At 39.7% G+C, this 24,775-nt stretch overlaps 4 long non-coding RNA genes across 5 annotated transcripts; all 4 read left to right on the top strand.

Moving 5' to 3' along the window:
* The first annotated feature begins 9,116 nt into the window (after nt 1-9,116).
* On the top strand, nt 9,117-10,517 carry LOC119027474. Its single transcript, XR_005077386.1, has 3 exons — nt 9,117-9,240; nt 10,291-10,350; nt 10,448-10,517. It is a non-coding gene; the product is annotated as an uncharacterized LOC119027474 (long non-coding RNA).
* Nucleotides 10,518-13,375: 2,858 nt separating this feature from the next.
* LOC119027478 lies at nt 13,376-14,542 on the top strand. The gene is made up of 4 exons (XR_005077387.1): nt 13,376-13,557; nt 13,655-13,719; nt 13,852-14,036; nt 14,456-14,542. It is a non-coding gene; the product is annotated as an uncharacterized LOC119027478 (long non-coding RNA).
* A 639-nt stretch (nt 14,543-15,181) lies between these two features.
* Nucleotides 15,182-16,420, top strand: LOC119026680. Its single transcript, XR_005077208.1, has 4 exons — nt 15,182-15,435; nt 15,533-15,597; nt 15,740-15,924; nt 16,328-16,420. It is a non-coding gene; the product is annotated as an uncharacterized LOC119026680 (long non-coding RNA).
* A 132-nt stretch (nt 16,421-16,552) lies between these two features.
* Nucleotides 16,553-18,175, top strand: LOC119026679. Of its 2 annotated transcripts, XR_005077207.1 has the most exons (5): nt 16,553-16,582; nt 16,682-16,938; nt 17,214-17,275; nt 17,373-17,521; nt 17,617-18,175. It is a non-coding gene; the product is annotated as an uncharacterized LOC119026679 (long non-coding RNA). The 2 variants fall into 2 exon arrangements; XR_005077206.1 differs by lacking the exon at nt 16,553-16,582 and having other exon boundaries at nt 16,633-16,938.
* Nucleotides 18,176-24,775: the final 6,600 nt, after the last annotated feature.

Genomic DNA, 24,775 nt, shown 5'->3' with positions numbered 1-24,775 from the left:
GATCTTTTCTATACTTTTTCTTCATTTCTGTTATTGTGATGTGGCAACAACCAGATTTCCAAGCTGGGGATCAATAAAAGCGTATCTGATGTTACAAAATCAAAGAATGTGATTAGGTAGGTTTGATTGAATTCAAGGGGATTTTTATGCACCGTCTATGACGTACATACAGGTAGTGAAAAGATTGTTGAACAAGACGCACCTCTCTCTGTTATTATCAGCTCCAATCAGAACATGTCTCCCACACACTGAACTTTTTTAGATGTAAGTTTCCAAAAATAGCCAGGAATGTTCCTCAGAGCAGTATCAAATCCTATGAAAATCAAGTCACGCTCATGCAGACAGGCTTCGTCACTGCGATGAGGTGTGATTAAAGCAGGTAGAACTGGTTTCCCTAGACAGTTAGGATTGTTTTGTTTATCAGTGTACTGAAGATTCGCTCAAGATGTCAGTGCTGTCCACAAATGGTTCACAGTTTTGAAAGGTTAGTGTCATTTTCAAGATATTATCTCTCAGAATCTTTATGATCTTCAAGTCACTTGCCCTCTTTTGTCTGCCAGTCAGTTCAGGGTTTTAGTCAAGCAGTAGTGCAAGTTCTCGTGGCGATTTTCTAAATTTGGAAGAAGAGGTCAAGAAGGATTAAACATGTTTGTATGTGTGAGTGAGAGAGGGAAAGACAGACAGATGGACAGGTAGGGGGCTGTGACAAAAATCCCATATCAGATTCAAGCCTATGACGTTGCCACCTGTGTATACAAAGGTACAATCCTGTCTGGCTTTTTTTTTTTTTTTTTTTTTTTAAAGAGGAATAAAATCAGTTGTGTTCTCATCTATCTGCTTTTATGCATCATTAAAAATAAACGCGACTTTTGGTCAAGCATTTATCAGTCTGCAGTATTTGTTTAAGTGTTGAATTTTCCTGTACCTTTTTCCTAAATAGTTTTAATTCATTTTTTTTTCAGCCTGCTTGCACTTATATAAGAGACATGCTTTCATTTTCTGTGCATGAGTCATTAGACAGATTACAGGGATGACACCTTGGTTTCACAAGTCTGTAATTTATCTGTATATTATATATTGCAGCAAATGTTTGTTGTAAAGTTGCAACTGATACGAAATATACTTAAAAATACAATACTCAGTAGTTCAACCATTAAACATGATCTGGATGGCCTTTATAAAGTTACAGCTGATGTTTATATGCATTTACAGTTAAGTAATAAATTGTTTATAAGTAATTTCATTGTTTGTTTACAGTGAAATGTTTATTCACTAAAGTTGGACTTTCTATAAACCTACATTAAGTAATGATGATTATCATCAAGCTGGCAAAAGATAGCACTTCTTCATCGTATTGCGGTTATATACGGCTGCCCTGAGAGGCACGCATGAAAAAAAAATCTGGTAATTTTTTTGTTCTAAGTCTGATCTAAATAGTTTTCTCTCCTGTATTTATAATACTCTCTCTTAACCTGAGAGAAAGTGGCCTAATCTTTTTAAAAAATCTGTATTCTCTGAAAATGACTTGCTGTAAATGAATAGTATATCTCCGCAACTTCAAGGACTATGTTAGTGCCAAAGTAAACACTTGTGAGATTTCTGCAGTGGTGGAAGCATCAATAAGTTGAGTTTTGAAAACTGTTTTTTGGCCTTGAATCTGTAGCATCTCAGCTTTTACTTGGCACATTGTTTGAAATGTTAGGATGAAATACTACGATAACTATCGCCAGCTTCGTGGGAAATGCACCATTTTGTGTTTCTTATGCTTGCCTCTCATGGCCTGTTTGCGGATCCCAACTTACTATTAATTGACTGGCAGGTGCACAAAGTGTCATTTGTCTGGCTCGGATTATGAATAATGGTGAGTAATGAGGAGGGATCCTCCATATTTAAAGAGCATGTTAACTTCAACATACAACAACAAACAGTGATATTTTCATTCATATTAAAACATTTTTGTAAGTATTTTTTCACTAGAAACATCTAGAGGGCCAACTTTGGCCTTGAGGCTTACTTTGGGCAAAGTGTTACTTTTTTTATGGATCATACAATAAAGAGTGTCAATTAAGTTGGTAAAGGAGACAAATTAGTCACTGTAAGTATGCTGACAATCTTGAAACAGAATCAGAAGTAATGTTAAAAAAAAAAAAGCTCAATTATGGCACAGTACTCAGAAAGTTGACTGATTGAGAGGCTTTGTAAAAACACTCGGGATCATCATGTACTAGTGGGCGGAAGATTGCACAGATCTTGCATCTCAATAATTCATTAACCTGCGTAATGGTACAAATGGTATGTCAGGTCAGGTACGTAAGTCAGCAATGCAAGTATGCAAGACATGCAGGACACACTGTCGTAAGTTTAAGGTGTTTGGCTACAAATAATAGGGGACAAATGCCTTGAATGTGTTGCTCTTTGTCTGTGCTTTGTTATTAGATATGCATGCTGCTCATGGATAACCATCGTTCGTCACCATGAACTGTGCATTTGTCCTAAGCCTACTGGCAGGTGAGTCAGACTGCACTGCATCCATTGTATCCTTATCTGTCAAGCCTTGTTTTATGGGGTAATGAAACTGCCAAGTCAAAAATTAATAAATGGTCATATAATATGCAATGAAATGCCTTAAAATAAATATGTGGTATAAATAAATACATTTGTGGTATTCAAGCTTCAGGCTTCAGTTAAATGGGGGATTACGACTTTCTGATATGTGAGAGCTGAGGATACTAGGAGGAGACTGCAAAAATGGGAGATAGTTAGCTTAGCTTGACAACTTTAGCACTGCTTCCAACTTTTCATTCATGTGCATTTCAACACAAAGCCAGTAGCAGCTCTCCCACACACAGCACTGTGGTTATGCAAACCTCTATTTATGTTGCAACTTCATGATTGCTTAGGTTACATTTTTTTCTCTTGTCAAAATTCTTTGCTTATGCTCTGGTTAGGCTTAGACACAATAAACTCTCGGTTATGGTTTTTGTCTCCACAAACATTGTTGGAAATTGTTGTGACAGCTGTGAGATGGACAGATGATGGAGAAAGGGGTTGTCTCACCTATAGGTCCGTGAAGGTGATTCAATTAATAAGGCACAGATTGTTGAATTGGTGAGAACCAGTGGCACGGTCTTGTTACGGAAACTTGAAGGAGACATGTTATGCTCATTTTTCAGGTTCATAATTTAATTTTGGGCTTCTACAAGCATCTGACTACATGCTTTAGTGCTCAAAAAACACATCAGTATTCACTGCAGCACTGTATTCCCTCTCTGGCCTTTTTAACCTCCAGCTTAATAGGTATAATAATAATAGTAATAATAACTTCACATAGGAAGCTAAAACTGTCAACTTCCTGGCTTATTCTCAGTCCATGTAGCCACTGAGACTGAAGTTTTATTAGTGTGTGTTCACACAGGTAATCACAAGGGATCAGTCAAAACCAAGAAAAATTGATACACAATAGAAGACTAAATTAGAGATTTACAAGTCAAAATAAACATCAAGGAGATATGGAATTATCAGAAAAAATTAACTGCATTTTCAGTATGATTTTATTTTTAATTTCTGCTATTAGTAACTGTTGCAAGTGTTTTAACATTAACTGATATGAAACCATGTGTCTTTCCCTCACATACAGCTGTCTGCCTGCCTCACTTCATTTGCCCAGCCTCCACAGAGGCACCTGAAATTAACTCAACAAATGCTCTGACCACAACAGTACCAGAGGTCAGCGGGCTTCTAACACCTCAGTCATTCAAAACGCCACATTTAGCAACATCAGACACCTGGACGATGCCAACAACTACCAATGAGTCAACATCTGTGTCTGCTCTTGATGATCCTGCCCAAACCAGTTACTTTTCTGATGACACAAACCAACCAGCTTCACAGTCATTGACAACAAACATTGTTGATGCACCCACAAACATGTCTGTGACTTCCACGCGGACCACGCCTCAAGGCTCAGTCATCACAGCACACAGCATTCCACAATTATCAGCAACTTATCCCATCTTAACAGATACATCTACACACACATTTCAAGACAGAATGCAGACAGAGGAGTCACATTTAACCTCAGATGAGATGGTCATGTTAATCAATTCATCCTCCTCCACATCTGAAGGCTCAATTGAAGAGAGTTTATCGATTACTCCAATGGTTACAGCAAGAGAGATGACCACTACTAAGAAAGCAACAAGTACGGACAAAGTTAACACAGTTTCTGGATCAACCGTGGCAGCAGATGACAGCAGTTTATCTATGGCACCATTAACTACAGCAGCAATAGGGCCTACCGCCTCTGAGACAGAATCCACCAAAATTTCAACACAACCTGAAAGCTCTGAGGCAGGACAAAGTATGAAAGCTGTAGCTACAAAAGCCAACACATCACTAAAGCAAACCACTGAATCTTCGCCATTTGAAACAACCACAATAGCCACAATGCATGCAACCTCAGTACTTGGAGCACCTTTGGTGGGCGAGACAGAAATTGCAGTTACAAGACCAACACAGACCATTACTGAAACCACTCAAGTGCTCACACAAAACATAGGATCTTTAATAACATCATTTGTGGCAACAAATACTACAGCCTCTTTAAAAACAACAACACTGCAATCTACAGCTTCTGTAACAACAAGGCCGCAAGCTACATCATCTATGACAACAATGGCACAAACTACAGCCTCCGTAACAACAGCACCAGAAACTACATCATCTGTGACAACAACACCACAAACTACATCATCTTTGATACCACATACTACATCTATGACAACAACGCCACAGAGCACATTATCTGTAACAACAAAGCCACAATCTACATTATCTTTGACAACATCTGACCAAACTATGTCATCTGTAAGAAGAATGCCACAAACAACAGCCCCTGTCACAACAGCACCACAAACTACTGCCTTTGTAACAACAGCCTTTGTAACAACAGCGCAAATAACGACATCATCTGTAACAACGGCACGAATAACTACATCATCTGTTACAACAATGCCACAAACTATATCATCTATTCCAATGCCACAAACTACACCATCTGTGAAAACAATGCCACAAACTACAGTGTCTGTAACAACAAAGCCACAAACTACATCATCTGTAACAACAAAGCCACAAACTACATCATCTGTAACAACAAAGCCACAAATTACATCATCTGTGACAACAATAGCACAAAGCACAACATTTGTGACAATAAGGCCACAAACTACAGCCTTTGTAACAACGGCACCAATAACTACATCATCTGTTACAACTACTCCACAAACTACACCATCTGTAACATTCACTCCACAAACTATATCATCTGTAACGATAATGCCACAAACTACATCATCTGTAACAACGATGCCACAAAGTGCACCATCTGTAACAACGATGCCAGAAAACACATTATCCGTAACATCAACGCCACAATCCACATCATCTGTGACAACTACCGACCAAACTATATCATCTGTAACAAGAATGCCACAAACAACAACCCCTGTAACAAAAACATCACAAACAACATCATCTGTTAGAACAATGCCTCAAACTACAGCCTTTGTAACAACGGCACCAATAACTACATCATCTGTCACACCACGGCCACAAACTACATCATCTATAACAACAAAGCTACAAATTACATCATCTGTGACAACAACGGCACAAAGCACAGCATTTGTGACAATAATGCCACAAACTACAGCCTTTGTAACAACGGCACCAAGAACTACATCATCTGTTACAACAATGCCACAAACTACATCGTCTGTTACAACAAAGCCAGAAAGCACAGCCTCTTTAACAGCAGCACAACAACCTACATCATCTGTTACAACCACTCGACAAACTACATCATCTGTAACAGCAACGCCACAAACTGCACCACCTGTGATAATGACACCACAAAGCACATTATCTGTGAAAACAATGCCACAAACTACAGTGTCTGTCACACCAGCGCCACAAATTACATCATCTGTAACAACTAAACCACAAATTACATCATCTGTGACAACAACGGCACAAAGCACAGCATTTGTGACAATAATGCCACAAACTACATCCTCTGTAACAACCGGACCAGAAACAACAGCCTTTGTAACAACCGTACCACAAAACACATCATCTGTGACAACAATGCCACAAACTACATCATCTATAATGACAACACCACAAACTACATCATCAGTAATGACAGCGTCACAAACTACATCATTTATGACCCTGCCACAAACTACAGCTCCTGTAATAACACCACAAAGCACATTAACCGAGACAACAACACCACAAAACACATCATCCGACTCCCAAAAATCTGTTTCTCAGCCTTTTACAAACTCAGGTCCTCTTCAGCCTGTCTCAATTTCCTCAGAGGCATCAACCTTAAGTCCTACAAAAGCCAATATGACACAGCAGCAAGATAATCCTACTTCTGGAAGAAATACAGTGTTCTTCAAATACAGCCCTAAAACCGCTGATGTGAGGCCCCTCGTCTTTGAACACCCAATTGTGATCCGGACCACATGCCTGGTTTCAAATTATGCCAACGAGGACAAGCCTGATCAGAACAACACAAGTGAGGTAATTACAATATTTTAGGGAGTAGTCTGACGTTTTGGGAAACACTCTTATTCACTTATTTGCAAATAAATATGGCAAGGTAAGATTGATATCACTCTCATGTTTATGGGGTAAATATGAAGCTAAACCCTGTCATAAGTGAGCTCAACAGAACAGCTGTCTATGCCCAAGTTAACAAAATCCACTTCTTTTTGCCAGAACAAGGCAAGCTGTTTCTCCTTGTATCCAGTGTCAGGGCTATGCTAAGCAAACTGGTTGGATGGCTATAGTTCCATGCAGTATTTACCAAACTGATATGAAAGTGGTAAAGTATTTCTCAAAGTAGAGACCTGTCATATGTTGGAATACAAGAATTCCAGCAACTTACTCAGGTTGTTATACTTAATACATCCACAGTCACCGAACATTAATACTCATCTGTAGTAAAAAAAAAAAAAAAAAAAAAACCTTTCTTTTTTCATTTTCAGATTCCCACATTGAAGTGTGACTTAACCTAACCTACATGTCTTTGGCTTGTGTGAGGGAACCAGAGCACCCATAGGAAACCAATGGAGGCACAGGTTGCAGATGCAAACACAGAGAAAGTCCCCAGCTGGCCAGTGGGTTCAAACTAAGAAGCTTCTTGCTTTGACGCAACAGTGTGAACAACTGCATTATCATCTCAAAGGAACAGACAGAGAAAGCTAAAGAGGTAGAAGAATGGTAACAATGATGGCCCTGAAACGTTTCATGAATGAGCATATGCCAAAAAAATAAATAAATAAATGCCATTGGTATGTTTTAAAACCTCTGCTCCACTGTCAATGTGACGTCACTGATAGTCTTTAGGTGTCTCACACTGAATGTTCGTTTTCTTAGCTAAGCTGTATGTTGATTTTATGCAGTGTACTGTGAAGTAGTAACTGTCAAGAAGACAGGGTACAGCCACATATAGATACATCACTCAGCTCACAACACAGATTGTTGAAATAAGCCAGGTACTGAATGATGTCTGTAGAGATTCTTTCTACATATCTGTGCTGGTTAGACCAGTTACACCCCCCGCCCCTTTTGTCTCCTGAAGATGCTGATAACGATCCAACCACATGATTAGAACTGAAAGTTGTTTTTTTTCAGGTTTCATTTCCTTTTATTTATTTGTTTTAGCTATGCCAAGTCTTTGTTTATGGGTTCTATTACTATTTTTACTTTAATTTAGTTTTTGTGGTATTTTTAAATAAAGTGTTTCCCATTGCCTTTGTATCTTAAATAATACACATAGTTTTCAACCATGTGGAAGAGGTATACCTTTACCTACTTTTTTTTTTTTTTTTTTTACCAATCATTTGATTCTGATGTTTTTGTAATCATAGTCACTATCTTAATTAATTTAATCTTAAGAAGCCAATGCCTGTATTGTTCAGGACAAAACAATTAATTGTGCTTACAATAAACTAATTTTTTTCATGCCTATAGTATATGTGATGTGCCATTTTTGTTTTTCTTTCTTTTCTCTTTTTGTGGACTTCATATTTAAGTTAGTAAGAGATATCATTGTGAAAGTGACAGTCAGCCTGGCCTCTGTTGGGGAACGTTTCTCCACTGGGACTGAGTCTAGCACCAACACATCTTGATTTCAACCTCTGCATCTGTGGTAGCCCCAAGTCCCATAGATTTTCACAGAAAGGCTACACAAAGCTGGTGTCTGCCTATAAGGCAAAGGTCAATCAGACTAAGAAATAAGAATACACATTTGAATTTGAATAAAACACAACTCAAGAAGACAATGAGAAATTGGAGTTAGTATGCAGCTAGTATGGCAAAAAATGTCCATATGATCTTTTTCCATTGTCTTGACAAAAGTTGTTGAAGTCACAGATTTTGTGTGTATGTTGCAGTGATCCACACCCACCAGAAAATAATATCAGTATCTGTGAATGTCCATAGAACCAGGTGGGTCAATACTAAATTTGGATCTTATAACATAGTTAAAGATATGAGGTTGCTGCCTTGCCTTTGTATCAATTCACTGTAATTGTTCTTAATAGGGTCCTAATAAAGTACACTGTTGCTAATATGTGAAGTTCTTAACGGATCCTCTGCAAACCATAGAACAGCCAGTCTTTTGTGCTAAATAGAGAAAGGATTGTGTAGGCAGTTGTGATGCCCACTGTGGCGGAACTTAAAAAGGAGTGCCAACCAAAACAACTTTAACTTCCACCTAAGATTTGTAGAATTTCACAAAATTTATTTCAAAATAATTTTGGACAGCAGACAAAATATTATTCATTTCATTACACAGGTTACTAAATTCTATTTGTCAGGTGAGTCAGTTCTTTGTTTGTGAAAGGGATGTAAGATAAGATACTGAGGGTTTGTTCATTTGAGTGGAATGCATGGGTAACAGTGCTCAGGATCATCTAGTGACTGAACTATGTAAATAACTATGAATCTGAAGCTGTCGGGGCAGTTTTTTCCCCTTTGTCTCTATTGTTTCTTCACCCATGTCAAAACACGTCATTTTAGTTTGCAATATATATGGGACCTAAGCAAACAGGTGTCATCACAAGGGATGTGCACCAGGGACGAAAACATAAGGAGTCTCTGAACCAGTTTTTGAATTAATGCAAATCTAAAAACATTATTAATACATTTTGACTATTGCTTGGGGTAAGTACATTTTTTCTGGCTATATTCTATATTTTAGACTGTAACTTATGTTTCAGTATACTGTACATATAATGCATGTAATTTGTTGTGAAATTTTGCTTGTCATTAGGCTTTTGCATGGTGTTATCGTATTTTTTAAAATCTTATTTATCTGGTTTTGATGCCAAAACATGATCAAAAAGAATAGCAATAATGCATTGGTTCTTGGAGTTACATATTTTTGCTTGTCCCTCTCCACAGAGGGATCAGATATAAGGGTCTGCAGGCTGCATGCTTGTAGCCTGTAGGGTTTCTCTATATGTCTCTATGTCTCTACATGTACATACAGTACAATCTATATAACTTTGCCCCTTTGAAAAATATGTTGTGTTTGAAATGTTTCAATATTTGACAATACAGATCGATGTCTAAAGGCATCATCATTGTCAGTAAAAGAAAATACATGGTATTTACATGCTTTAACTTGCATTGTAAAGTATTGTCCACACTGCAATAGCTTTTAAGCGTAACCCACATCTTGATGACTACATTATAATTATGGCACACATTTCAGATTGTTTTCAAGTGTCCTACAGGAATGACAGTTAATTGGCTCTACCATATCTATATTACGTCACTACTATATTATTCAATGATACTGTACAATTGACTTTTTTTTTTTTAGATTTTTTATTTTGCTATATTTGGCTACATTTCAATTAGAGTCTTTGGCTGCCATCTTTAAATAATGACCTAAAGTACATTTTTTGGTTAAAATGGCATTGCGTGATCTCTTGTCTCTTGATACTCTATATGATACTTAATGATTTTTGGAATTTAAGACGTCATATGTTATTATTTCTAAACTTCAGGAATGGTAAATGAATGCAATCAATGCTGTTTTTATTGGTCAGTTTAAACATGTTATTTGGCCTAAAATACAAATGGTATGTATCTTGAAGGGCACTGCTTAATGACACTTTGAACTATCTTCAGAAATTGAACATTAAACACATTTGCTTATGATCTATTCAAATGAGTTTTTGTGAGTCACTGTACTGTTTTTTGCAGGATCAAGAGTGGGCACAATGGGTAGTGGACAAGTATTATCATTTTTGCTTATACTTACAGGTAAGCAAGAGAATGTGTTAAAATAAAGTTATGTATTGAAAGGGCTCTCGAAAAATGATGTTACTGTAAACATTAATCCTTCTGTTCTTCACATCAGTAGCCACTGGGGTTGCTCCACAAGCTACCAACACAGCTGCCCCAACAACAACAACCACAGCTGCCCCAACAACAACAACGACAGTTGATCCAACAACGACAACCACAGCTGCCCCAACGACTACAACCACAGTTGATCCAACAACGACAACCACAGCTGCCCCAACAACAACAACCACAGCTGCCCCAACAACAACAACCACAGTTGATCCAACAACGACAACCACAGCTGCCCCAACGACTACAACCACAGTTGATCCAACAACAACAACCACAGTTGATCCAACAACGACAACCACAGCTGCCCCAACAACAACAACCACAGTTGATCCAACAACGACAACCACAGCTGCCCCAACGACTACAACCACAGTTGATCCAACGACAACCACAGCTGCCCCAACGACTACAACCACAGTTGATCCAACAACGACAACCACAGCTGCCCCAACAACAACAACCACAGCTGCCCCAATAACAACAACCACAGTTGATCCAACAACGACAACCACAGCTGCCCCAACGACTACAACCACAGTTGATCCAACAACAACAACCACAGTTGATCCAACAACGACAACCACAGCTGCCCCAACAACAACAACCACAGTTGATCCAACAACGACAACCACAGCTGCCCCAACGACTACAACCACAGTTGATCCAACAACGACAACCACAGCTGCCCCAACAACAACAACCACAGCTGCCCCAACGACTACAACCACAGTTGATCCAACAACGACAACCACAGCTGCCCCAACAACAACAACCACAGCTGCCCCAACAACAACAACCACAGTTGATCCAACAACGACAACCACAGCTGCCCCAACGACTACAACCACAGTTGATCCAACAACAACAACCACAGTTGATCCAACAACGACAACCACAGCTGCCCCAACAACAACAACCACAGTTGATCCAACAACGACAACCACAGCTGCCCCAACGACTACAACCACAGTTGATCCAACGACAACCACAGCTGCCCCAACGACTACAACCACAGTTGATCCAACAACGACAACCACAGCTGCCCCAACAACAACAACCACAGCTGCCCCAACGACTACAACCACAGTTGATCCAACAACGACAACCACAGCTGCCCCAACAACAACAACCACAGCTGCCCCAACAACAACAACCACAGTTGATCCAACAACGACAACCACAGCTGCCCCAACGACTACAACCACAGTTGATCCAACAACAACAACCACAGTTGATCCAACAACGACAACCACAGCTGCCCCAACAACAACAACCACAGTTGATCCAACAACGACAACCACAGCTTCCCCAACGACTACAACCACAGTTGATCCAACGACAACCACAGCTGCCCCAACGACTACAACCACAGTTGATCCAACAACAACAACCACAGTTGATCCAACAACGACAACCACAGCTGCCCCAACAACAACAACCACAGTTGATCCAACAACGACAACCACAGCTGCCCCAACGACTACAACCACAGTTGATCCAACGACAACCACAGCTGCCCCAATGACTACAACCACAGTTGATCCAACAACGACAACCACAGCTGCCCCAACAACAACAACCACAGCTGCCCCAACAACAACAACCACAGTTGATCCAACAACGACAACCACAGCTGCCCCAACGACTACAACCACAGTTGATCCAACAACAACAACCACAGTTGATCCAACAACGACAACCACAGCTGCCCCAACAACAACAACCACAGTTGATCCAACAACGACAACCACAGCTGCCCCAACGACTACAACCACAGTTGATCCAACGACAACCACAGCTGCCCCAATGACTACAACCACAGTTGATCCAACAACGACAACCACAGCTGCCCCAACAACAACAACCACAGCTGCCCCAACAACAACAACCACAGTTGATCCAACAACGACAACCACAGCTGCCCCAACGACTACAACCACAGTTGATCCAACAACAACAACCACAGTTGATCCAACAACGACAACCACAGCTGCCCCAACAACAACAACCACAGTTGATCCAACAACGACAACCACAGCTGCCCCAACGACTACAACCACAGTTGATCCAACAACGACAACCACAGCTGCCCCAACAACAACAACCACAGCTGCCCCAACGACTACAACCACAGTTGATCCAACAACGACAACCACAGCTGCCCCAACAACAACAACCACAGCTGCCCCAACAACAACAACCACAGTTGATCCAACAACGACAACCACAGCTGCCCCAACAACAACAACCACAGTTGATCCAACAACGACAACCACAGCTGCCCCAACGACTACAACCACAGTTGATCCAACGACAACCACAGCTGCCCCAACAACAACAACCACAGTTGATCCAACAACGACAACCACAGCTGCCCCAACAACAACAACCACAGTTGATCCAACAACAACAACCACAGTTGATCCAACAACGACAACCACAGCTGCCCCAACAACAACAACCACAGTTGATCCAACAACGACAACCACAGCTGCCCCAACGACTACAACCACAGTTGATCCAACAACGACAACCACAGCTGCCCCAAGCACAACAACCACAGCTGCCCCAACAACAACAACCACAGTTGATCCAACAACGACAACCACAGCTGCCCCAACGACTACAACCACAGTTGATCCAACAACAACAACCACAGTTGATCCAACAACGACAACCACAGCTGCCCCAACAACAACAACCACAGTTGATCCAACAACGACAACCACAGCTGCCCCAACAACAACCACCACTGCAGCAACAACCACCACCACAGCTGCTCCAACAACGACAACCACAGCTGTTCCAACAACGACAACCACAGCTGCCCCAACAACTACAACCACAGCTGCGCTAACAACTACAACCACAGCTGCCCCAATAACAACCACCACAGCTGCTCCAACAACGACAACCACAGCTGCTCCAGCAACAACAACCACAGCTGCCCCAACAACGACAACAACAGCTAGCCCAACTACAACAACCACAGCTGCCCCAGCAGCACCAAGAGTGCGTATTGGGGCAATTTTGGTGAAACCATATGTAGCACAACTAAGTGATCCAAACAGCGAACAATTTAAGGCTCTCGCAGTAACAGTTGTTGCAGTGGTGAGTACAGCAATCCTACTGTTTTTCTAGTTGGATTCTGTCATTATTTCCATGCGGAGATTACTATATATTTTTGTGTTCTCTTTCTTTTCCCCAGTACACTGACATCTACAGAACTAAATTTGGCTCGCTCTTTGTCCGCTGTATTGTCATAGCCTTTAGGTAACAACTTTAATTTTCGAGTTCAACTCTACTGTCATAGCTCTACTGTCTGGTATCTTCTATTGTTATGTCAATAATGACAAGATATCATGGAATGTGCTGATATTTTAATATGTGTACTTGTCTTTGCAGAGAAGCTTTGAGTACAGCAAGAGCAAGCAATACTGAGGCAGAGGTGGATGTTGAGTTCAACAATACTGCATCACCAGAACAAATCCCAAAAGCCACAGCTGTTGCAACAACCTTGGTAGAAGCTTTCACTAACTCCAGCAGTAACTTCAACCTCACTGTCAACACCAACTCTGTCACAGTAGTTCGTAAGTAAACAGTACCCATAAAATGTTTTCAATTCGCTGTTCGCTGAGCTTAGAAAAACATAGAATTACAGACATTGATCCTTTTACTGTGTCATTAGTGTGTATGTGGTTACTTGTGTGTGTGCTTGTATTTATTTTTGCATTTTGTTGAAACAAAACATTCAACTAGATTTTAATCCTAGTCTCATGTCAAGCCACACTTAATTTTAGGGTTTACATTATCCTTTTCTGCTGTCAATACCTTTACTGGTTAGTTGCTATCAGATTTGTTCCCTCCCATCTTACAAATTACAGCAAACATCAGTATGACTTTTCATATAAAATCACATTATTTTTTGTGATGTACTTGCCTCCAAAAAAGACCCTCTAGGTACTGTGGTCTTTTTTAATCCAAATTTCCTGTATGTTTCTTTTTATAGCAACTGTTGTAACAACAACTACCCTTCCAGCAACAACAACCACAGCAGCTCCAACAACAACAACTACAGCTGTCCCAACAACTACAACCACAGCTGCCCCAACAACTACAACTACAGCTGCTCCAACAACTACTATCACAGGAGCTCCAACAACAACAACCACAGCTGCTGCAGCAGCTACAACTACAGCTGCTCCAACAACTACAACTACAGCTGCTCCAACAACTACAATCACAGGAGCTCCAACAACAACAACCACAGCTGCTCCAACAACAACAACCACAGCTGCTGCAGCAACTACAACTACAGCTGCTCCAACAACTACAACCACAGCTGCCCCAACAACTACAACTACAGCTGCTCCAACAACTACAATCACAGGAGCTCCAACAACAACAACCACAGCTGCTGCAGCAACTACAACTACAGCTGCTCCAACAACTACAACTACAGCTGCCCCAACAACAACAACCACAGCTGCACCAGTAACTACAACCACAGCTGCTCCAACAACGACAATCACAGGAGCTCCAACAACAACAACCACAGCTGCTGCAGCAACTACAACTACAGCTGCTCCAACAACTACAACTACAGCTGCCCCAACAACAACAACCACAGCTGCACCAGTAACTACAACCACAGCTGCTCCAACAACTACAATCACAGGAGCTCCAACAACAACAACCACAGCTGCTGCAGCAACTACAACTACAGCTGCCCCAACAACTACAACTACAGCTGCCCCAACAACAACAACCACAGCTGCTCCAGTAACTACAACCACAGCTGCCCCAACAACTACAATCCCAGTTGCCCCAGCTACAACAACAACAGCTAGCCCAGCAACAACAACCACAGCACCCCCAGCAGCACCAAGTGTGCGTATTCGGGCAGTTGTGGTGCAACCATATGTTGTACAACTAAGTGATCCAAACAGCGAACAATTTAAGGCTCTCGCAATAACAGTTGTTGCAGTGGTGAGTACAACAATCTTACTGTTTTTCTAGATGGATTTCGTTATTAATTCCATTTGGAGATTACCATATATTCTTGTGTTCTCTTTCTTTTCCCCAGTACACTGACATCTACAGAACTAAATTTGGCTCGCTCTTTGTCCGCTGTATTGTCATAGCGTTTAGGTAATATCTTAAATTTCCGAGTTCAACTGACTGTGCTCTACTGTCTGGATTGTGTTCACCAATCTTCCATTTTTATATCAATAACGACAACACATCATGGAAAATGTTGATATAATTTTGATATGTGCACTTGTTTTGGCAGAGAAGCTGTGGGTACAGCAAGAGCAAGCAATACTGAGGCAGAGGTGGATGTTGAGTTCAACAATACTGCATCATCAGGACAAATCCCACAAGCCGAAGTTGTTGCAACAACCTTGGTAGAAGCTTTCACTAACTCCAGCAATAACTTCAACCTTACTATCAACGCCAGCTCTGTCGCAGTAGTTTGTAAGTAAACAGTACCCCTAAAATGTTTTCCAGTGGCTGTTACTGCTCAGAAAAGCTGAGAATTACAGACATTGATCCTTTTACTGTGTGTGTCATGAGTGTGTATGTGGTGATTTGGATTTATTTTTCATTTTGTTGAAACAAAACATTTAACAAGATTTTATTCCTAGTCTTATGTCATGCTACACTTACAGGGTATAAATGATCCTTTTTTGCTGTCAATATCTTTTACTGGTTACTTGCTATCAGATTTTTTGTCCCCCATTTGACAAATTTTAGCAAACATCAGTATGACTTTTCATATGAAATTATACTATATTTTGTGATGTACATGCTTCCAAAAAAGACCCCCTGGCTACCGTTGTCTTTTTAATCCAAATTTCCTGCATGTGTCTTTTTATAGCAACTGTTGTAACAACAACTACCCTTCCTGCAACAACAACTACTGGTGCAGCAACTACAACTACTGGTGCTGCAACTACAACTACTGGTGCAGCAACTACAACTACTGGTGCAGCAACTACAACTACAGGTGCTGCAACTACAACTACTGGTGCAGCAACTACAACTACTGGTGCAGCAACTACAACTACAGGTGCTGCAACTACAACCACTGGTGCAGCAACTACAACTACTGGTGCTGCAACTACAACCACTGGTGCAGCAACTACAACTACAGGTGCTGCAACTACAACTACTGGTGCTGCAACTACTGGTGCAGCAATTACAACTACCAGTGCTGCAACTACAACTACAGGTGCTGCAACTACAACCACTGGTGCTGCAACTACAACCTCAGCTGCTCCAACTACAACCACCAGTGCTGCGACTTTAACCACCGGTGCGGTAACTACAACCACCGCTGCTGCAACCACAACTACAGTTGCTGCAACTACTACAGAGGCAGTCACGACAAGGCAGTTGACTTTCCGCTCTGATGAGACATATACAAGCGACTTGGGAATTTCATCATCTGCAGCTTTTATAGCTCGAGCCACACTGTTAAAGACAAATGTAAGTCTCTCTCTGAGCAAAAACCGAACAAAATGTGTGCATCTTAAGTAGCTGGTAATGTATTATATCGCAGTATTATTGCATATTCCATCTTATTTTTCATTCACATATTCATCTTCTATATTACACACATACAAATACATTTGTTATGTTCACCATAAATCTATATGCAACTGCAGTTTTTTTCATCAGATTTTCTGCAATATTTGACTGTTAGTGCTTGTAATATGCATTACATTCATGTATTTACAAATGGTTTGTTTATATTTCTGCAGCTTGAACCATTCTACCGAGCCGCCTATTCTTCATTCCGCCTCATCACAGTGAATTCATTCAGGTAATAATTCTGTTGTTGTTATATTCACAGAATCTCCAGAGTATTGGTCATAACTTCATTTGAATACAACCATATTCTTTGGTCATTGTTTTTGCAGGAATGGATCAATCATTAACGAATTGGGCCTTGGATTTGCATCCACATCTGTTCCTAATAACACTCAGATTGCAAATACTTTGATTGACGCAGCCTCAAATATCACAGCCTTCAACATTGACACCACCTCCATTTCTGTGGATGGCACACGTAAGACGTACTGAATGTTACCTCATCAGAAGTGTACAATATAACAGAACTGCTTGTTAAAACAATTTCTTGTTTCTTTTTCTGAATATTCACAGAAGTTTCAAGTGGAGTGAGCCACAAGTTCAGTCTCATCACTGCATCCTTCCTTGTGCTGCTGTCCTGGATGCTGTCAAGCCAGCAGTAGTGTCAGTGATGATGTCTATGTGAAACCCCATCAAAAAGTAACTCCTATCACTGGTATGAAAAAGGACTTTGTTCCCATTCTGAATTGAAGAAGCCCTCTGAGGATCCCAACTGTTATATATGACTTGGAATTAACTTCCAGACATGAAATTCAAAGTTGGTTGGTCACACATAATGACAACAAAGGTCTATTCAACCTTGATAACAGAGACCTTTACTAGAACTTTTCATTGTTTCTCTGTCTGACATCCCAGGAAGCCCATCAATGAGGGGCACAACTATAAGCACCTGGCCCCCAAAAAAGAGCTATAACTGCAATGATGATTATAATCAAACTTGAATGTATTTTGTTACAATGACATAATTTAAAGCCAGATATATTCAAATTGAACATGAAGGTGAGACCTTTGAATTGATTTGAATGTCAAAATTATTTACACTGCATTCAGTTAGACGCTGTTTAAGAGTTGTGCAATCAAAAAAAATCAGCCAATATTATACTTATTTCGCAACCCTGATCTAGTCAGTCATGTCAAATATCATGGCATTCATGAAATATACACTGCTGTTACAATGTTCTGTATGATTATCCAGTGACTTTCCTTATTTATATATATTTATGTATCATACACAAGTGTATTCTGTAAGCTTTTCTGTATTTTTGTACAACTTGATTAAATAATACTGCGTCACCATGATGATTGGGATACAAACATTGAAAACTGTCTATACTATAGTACTGAGTTATTACCATCTAAAGTGGCTAAAAACAAGCGCATCACATGATAGTGAAGATGTCTACAATAAAGGCCCTGAATATGTACAGGTAATCAATCCCTGTCTCATTCTTAATATCACAATAGGTTGTTCTCAGTAGGGTCAAGAGGAACAGTTTCCATTGAGACTACTTTATACTTTAAAGGTGCAATATAGTACAATTTTGATTTGCAAAAGAAGAACAGAAAAAAAGAACAGTTGTAACTTTATGTTAAAGACAAATACTGTTTGTATTGTATTGCAGAGATGTCTACCAATAATACCAGTAGAACCAGCTCACCCCTGCCTGCCCTCTCTTGTAATGCCGCTCTGAGCTCCAAGTCTGGAATGCTAGCTGCATGGCTAATTGAGTTAACTAGCTGACAGCAGCTACAGTAAGCAGCAGTGGTTACTCTGGCATGCTGCCCCATATTTGCTTGGATCAACCTTGCATCATCAAATGGCCAATTCTTTCATATTGCACCTTCAAGATGATACTGTTAAGTCCCATAACTGAAGATAACTAGTATAGTGGTATAGCAGCTTATCAGGCTTCTTGGATACTGCATCATCAACGTTTTTCCATGGGACAAATAACTAACTCAGATATATCATTACAAATGATAAGATTTTATTAGTTTTATAACTCACTGTCTAATTGTGTAAAAGTGTATCTATGTCAACTATAACTCTGATTTGAAATGAACCATAAACAAGCTGTTATCTTTCACTACAAAGATTTTCTTTCCTTTGTAGCATTTCCACCTCTACCCTGTATCATGAACAATAATGAAGTTATAATAAACACATTTTATTTAATATGTATTTGTTCATTCAGTCACATGACATGCAAAATAATATGATTAAGTAATGATTTCATGAGATAATATCAATAAATGTTGACCAAAATAATGAATTAAAAGAAGACATCACTTCCAGTAGAAACAGCTCAAATGCATTCAGCTTTAGAGCACTGTAGCCCACATGCAGTTTAGATCCTTGTCAAACAGTCATTTTAAGGGGAAGCAGAGATATCATTAATTCACATTGCCAGTTGGAGGTCCGTCATTTAAAAAAAACATGCTAGTACTGCCAGTAGTGATGTATTATTTATTGCATGTTGTTATTTGGACATCTACATCTTACACTTCCTCATGTCTTCATTGTGAGTCATGTCTTCAAGTATGAGTTTAATTGAGTATTTTGATAAGAACTTGGTTTTCAGGGGGTGGAAAAGTGTGAAACAACTGACATCCTTAAGATGTAATTTGACTTTGTCCTTGTCTAATGTCAGCATTTTTTAAAGTGAATCATGTTAAAATGCTCTCTGTGATAACCTGATGAAAGTCTAAATACTTAAACATTGTTGTCATTAAACTTAATTGCAAGTAAAGTGGACAGTGTGCGGTGGTCTTTTTCCTGATTTTGTTGGCCTTCACTCTTTTCCTACACACCTGTTGAATTAAGGTGCGCAAAAGCTGCACTGCATAAATAGAAGCATCAAAATGATGGGGCGATGTTTTTTGGTATCTTTGCTGGACTTGTGATTCCACAGCTAATTATGTCATTTTGCCACCTAGAGGAGAAGGGCTATAAATGTGTTTGAGGAGGTGGGAATGTGACTGGAAGTGTGAACACTAGTCCCTTACTGCCCCTCTGGGTTGTTTACATGCCATTTCAGACACAAAGTGATGAGGCATGAGAGCAGATTTTACACATTTGAACATTTTTTTTAAGTTATGCCAGAATTAATCTCTGTCAGTGTGATGTTGTATGCAAAATATAAAAGGATATGTTATAAACAGGATACAATAGGAGATGTACTGGATCATGTTGATGTCATGGATTTGCAGCTATCCAGAGAGGAATTTAAACACAGATACTTTTCTTTTAATTAAAAAAAAATAAAAATAATAACTTTTTCTTTTACAGAGAAAAGACAGGACGTTGAGGCCTCAACAAACAAACACAAATGCCTCATCAAACCCCTCCTATCACCTATAGGGGGGGCAAGAAGAGAATAAAATAAAAAATGAAATAAATGAAATCAAATAAACCCCAAGGAGCAAAACAAGCAGACAAGGGGACAAGACAGATATAACAGTTGGTGTACTCTTCAGTATAAGTTTTTTATGTTCATCCATTTGTACAATTACAGTGTTTAATTATATAATAGACAAATGTTCAACTAAAATATAAAAGTCTTTAAGGTGTCATGGTGCTCCCCACTGCATTGAGATGTAGTCAAGGAAGGGCTGCCATATCAGTTTAAATCTACTTGCTTTCCCTGATAACGCATACTGGATCTTTTCCATGTGCAGTGTACTGGAGAACTTTGTAAGACAGGCTTCAAAACATGGGGAGAGCTCTTTGTTCCGTACCTTAAGAATTACTTTCTTTGCAATGACCACTGACAAAGCTCTGGAGTGACTCAGAGATTGTGGCTGCGATGACCAGACCAGAATGGCCGTTTCTTGGTTGGGAGGAAGACTATATTGGTATACATTGGAATAACAATGAAAGATTTCTGACCAAAATGTATGGAGTCTGGTACAAAACTAAAACATATGAGCCAGTGTTCCATCAGATTGTTTGCACTTAATACTAAGCAGTGATGAAGAAGGGTAGAATGAGTGTAGTTTAACACAAGAAAATTTGAGTTTATGTATGACCTTGTACTGGATTAATTGATGTCTTGAATTAATTGAGCAGGAGCGAATGCTTTGAAGACATTTAGCCCATGTACTTTCCTAAATTTATACTCCGATCTCACTTCGCCAGGCTGCCCTCAGATGCTTGATAGATGGAGCAGACCGACCAGCATACACATTTACAACTTTAGAGGCCAAAAATTCAGCCTCAGGTTCAGCCGTCAGTAAGCAGTAAAGTTAATAAGAACTATAAGTTTTACAATTTTAAATGTTCTCTCTAACATAGTTCCTGATTTGTAGGTACCTAAAAAAAATCTGATGATGGTAGTAGAGTACAGATCCTTGATGGTAACAAGACCTTTTCTCTTCCAGGCAGAAAAAACAGCATGAAGGGGAAAATGCATGATAGTGACAAATGGGGGTTAAAATTGTGTGTTTGTTAACTGAAGTGTTTTTTTCTTCATTTAATACCAAACCTTTAGTGAGTTTTTGACTAGAAAACCAATCCTTTTAAATTATCCAAGAGGTTTTCTTGCTGCATGGAGAAGCACTGGAAGAGAAGTGCCATCAATGTCCTGCTCTATAGCTACCTATGCTGGGGTTGTGTCTGTCATCTCTTCAGGGTATGCATTCTGCTAGTAGGTGGGGGCTCGGGAATGGCTGCCCAGAGGGCCACAAAGATTTTTTTCAATAACTCATGACTTCTTGTGCTTACCCAAAATCCACACCACTCAAAGTGAGCACTCTGTTGCTTTTTGTTGTTGTGTCATAGATGTGACAAGAATCCTGCTTGCATTAATTTTTGTTGTTCTTACCTCTGAATTTTGAGGAAATGTCTCTTCAAAATTCCTATACTTCGTTTCATAATGTCGTTTCAAATTGGAAATCTTTGAAATGATTTGAAATCTGTGATGATTCATTTTTGCTAAGTGTGTAAGGACAATTTCCGGGTTATTTCTGATGCTAATAGCCAGGGGTTCTTTACATATAGAGGGTAGCCCTGTCGACAACTACGGAACAGACTGAAGGGGGGAGATCTTTTAGAGTTAGTAAGAAGAGCATCTCCACCCATGAGCCGAAAGTCTCACCCAGGCCAAATTCCTCCAAGGTTAACAGCATGTACTTTCATTCCACTTGGTCAAATGCCTTCTGTGCATCAAGTGCGATGACTGCAGGTTTTGACCTGTTGTCTTGTTTATATATACAATATCCAGTAGTCTACGAACATTAAAAAAAGAAATTCTCCTGGGAATAATACCAACCTGATCAGGATGTATTATGGTAGACAAATGCTTATTCAGGCTATTTGCTAAGATTTTAGTGAACACTTTGAGGTTGCAGACAAGAAGGGCTATGGGTCGGTATGATGTCTCCTCATCTTTCTTCAGGATTAAAGAAATGTTTGCAGCATATAACGATACTGGTAATTTTTTGTTACTTGTGACTCTTTAAACATTCTTAGTAGTAAAGGAGCAACTTTGTCTGCGAAGGTCTTTTAAAACTCTATACAAAAGCCATCAGGGCCATCTGCCTTGCCTTGGAATTCTTTTATTGCTGTGAGGACCTCCCGTAGAGTTATTTCAACATGAAGCTCATTTTACGCCTTCAAGTCAAGTTTAGGGAGAGGAAGAGAATGCAAAAAAATGTACGGCATTTGCCTCTTGTGCAGGACTTTGGGAGGCATATAATTCCTCATAGTATTTCATGAATCTGACATTTATTTTAGTAGGATCAGTAGTTATAGAGCTTAAAGAGGGTTTGATTTTATGCATAGCCCTGATTACTTGCTGCCCCTCAGCTGACCCGCAAGAAGAATGCCAGGTTTCTCACCTAGTTCAAACTGCTTATGCCTCACTTTCAGGAGCAGAGTACTAACTTGCTTAGAAAGAATGCACCCATACTCATACTTTAAGTTTACAATCTCCTTAGGTGTAGGTGAAAGTGGAGCCTCTCTAAACCATTTTTAAAGCAAAGGGAGTTGTTGATCTAGTTCTTCTCTGCCTTTTTTGTGCGGCTTCATATGATATTACAAATCATCTTATAACTACCTTAAAGGCTTCCCACAAGTTGAGTCTGTCATATCCCCTGTGTCATTGAAAGCAATGTAATCCTCGATAAATGCTGAAAATTTTTGAAAGAATGCTACATTGTTAAGCAAGTTTGCATTGAACCGCCAGTTGTAATGGGGCCTCTTCCATTCATCATTGATGCCTATGGTAACCGGGCTGTGGTCTGAGATTAGGATATTGTGGTATTTTGATGAGCGAATCGCAGATGTTAGTTTGGGGTCAGAAAGTAATCAATCCTCGAAAGTGCTCTAAACGTGAAAAAAGAATACTCTTTCTCTGTGGGATGTTGAATTCTCCAGATATCGACAAGGTCCAGAGATTTCATCACTTTATTTAGCACAGATGTAGACAGCGCTGCTGCTCCCATCACGCGCACCACACGCTGTGTGTAGGGCACTAAGTTCTGAGGGGACACCAAAAATAGCCTAATAAAAAAATCATAGTAGTAAACAAAATGCTCTCGTAACCATATTTATGTTGTATTCAATCAAATGGTAAAATAATGTTTAAGATTCAGAAATGTAGTATTATGTAAGGTGTATCATTATGCTCTTCTTCCTGTAGGTAAGATATAAATATAAAATGTAAATATGAATGATATAAAACAAACTTTATTGTTTAATTGTGTGCAATATTGCAACTCATTCTATTATGCTTTTTATATTAGATTAGATTAGATTCATCAAATAGCTGATAAATAAGTAATAAAGGGGGAGAGCTGCTTTCAGTTTGAAATGTTTATAATTGTTTTCGGTATAAGATTCTTTGTTTGAATGTTTTGTAACTTTCTATGTTGATCCTTTTTCTTCATATTTCTAAATTAATGCAGGGTCAGTGCTGAGATAAGTACAAGGAGGAACACGTGGCCAAGAGGAAGAAACAGATGATGAGCAACCATCGACAGACAGTTCAGGCACACATCAACCCCAGTCGGCCAGCAGTTCTGTAGACTCCACAACAGTACCAAGCCTTGATCAACCACCCTCAACCAGCAGTTTAGGGACAGACACACAGCAGAGAACCACCACCTCTGAAAGCACAAGTCCTGTCACTGAGAGTCCATCAGCAGGTGACAATGTAGAGACCTGTGTGACCTGTTCTGTGTGCTGTGTTTACAAAGTTGATTTTCCTTTTTCACTTTGTCATTCTTAGCTGTTACATTTTGATGCTGCTATTGTGTTATTGGTATTGAGTTATGTGTTTGGTAATAGAAAGTTAAACTGGCAAAAACTTTTTTTTTTTCAAAGTTTTCTCAGGGTGGGGCATCATGAAGGCACTTCTCTGTCTGCTGTGGCTCAACTCTGAGAGAGAGAGAGAGAAAGAGAGAGAAAGAGAAAGAGAGAGGGGGAGAGGGGGGATGGGAGAGAGAGAAGGGGGGGAGCCGCTGTCCTGTCACTGAGAGTCCATCAGCAGGTGACAATGTAGAGACCTGTGTGACCTGTTCTGTGTGCTGTGTTTACAAAGTCGATTTTCCTTTTTCATTTTATTGTTCTTAGGTGTTACATTGTGATGCTGCTGTTGTGTTATTGGTATTGAGTTATATGTTTGGTAATAGAAAGTTAAACTGGCAAAAACAAACATTTTTTTCTCAGGGT

This window comes from Acanthopagrus latus, chromosome 10, assembly GCF_904848185.1.
Source record: "Acanthopagrus latus isolate v.2019 chromosome 10, fAcaLat1.1, whole genome shotgun sequence".
NCBI classification, from domain to species: domain Eukaryota; kingdom Metazoa; phylum Chordata; class Actinopteri; order Spariformes; family Sparidae; genus Acanthopagrus; species Acanthopagrus latus.
The sequence above is the reverse complement of the archived record's forward strand: the minus strand, read 5'-3'. Positions and strand labels throughout refer to the sequence as shown.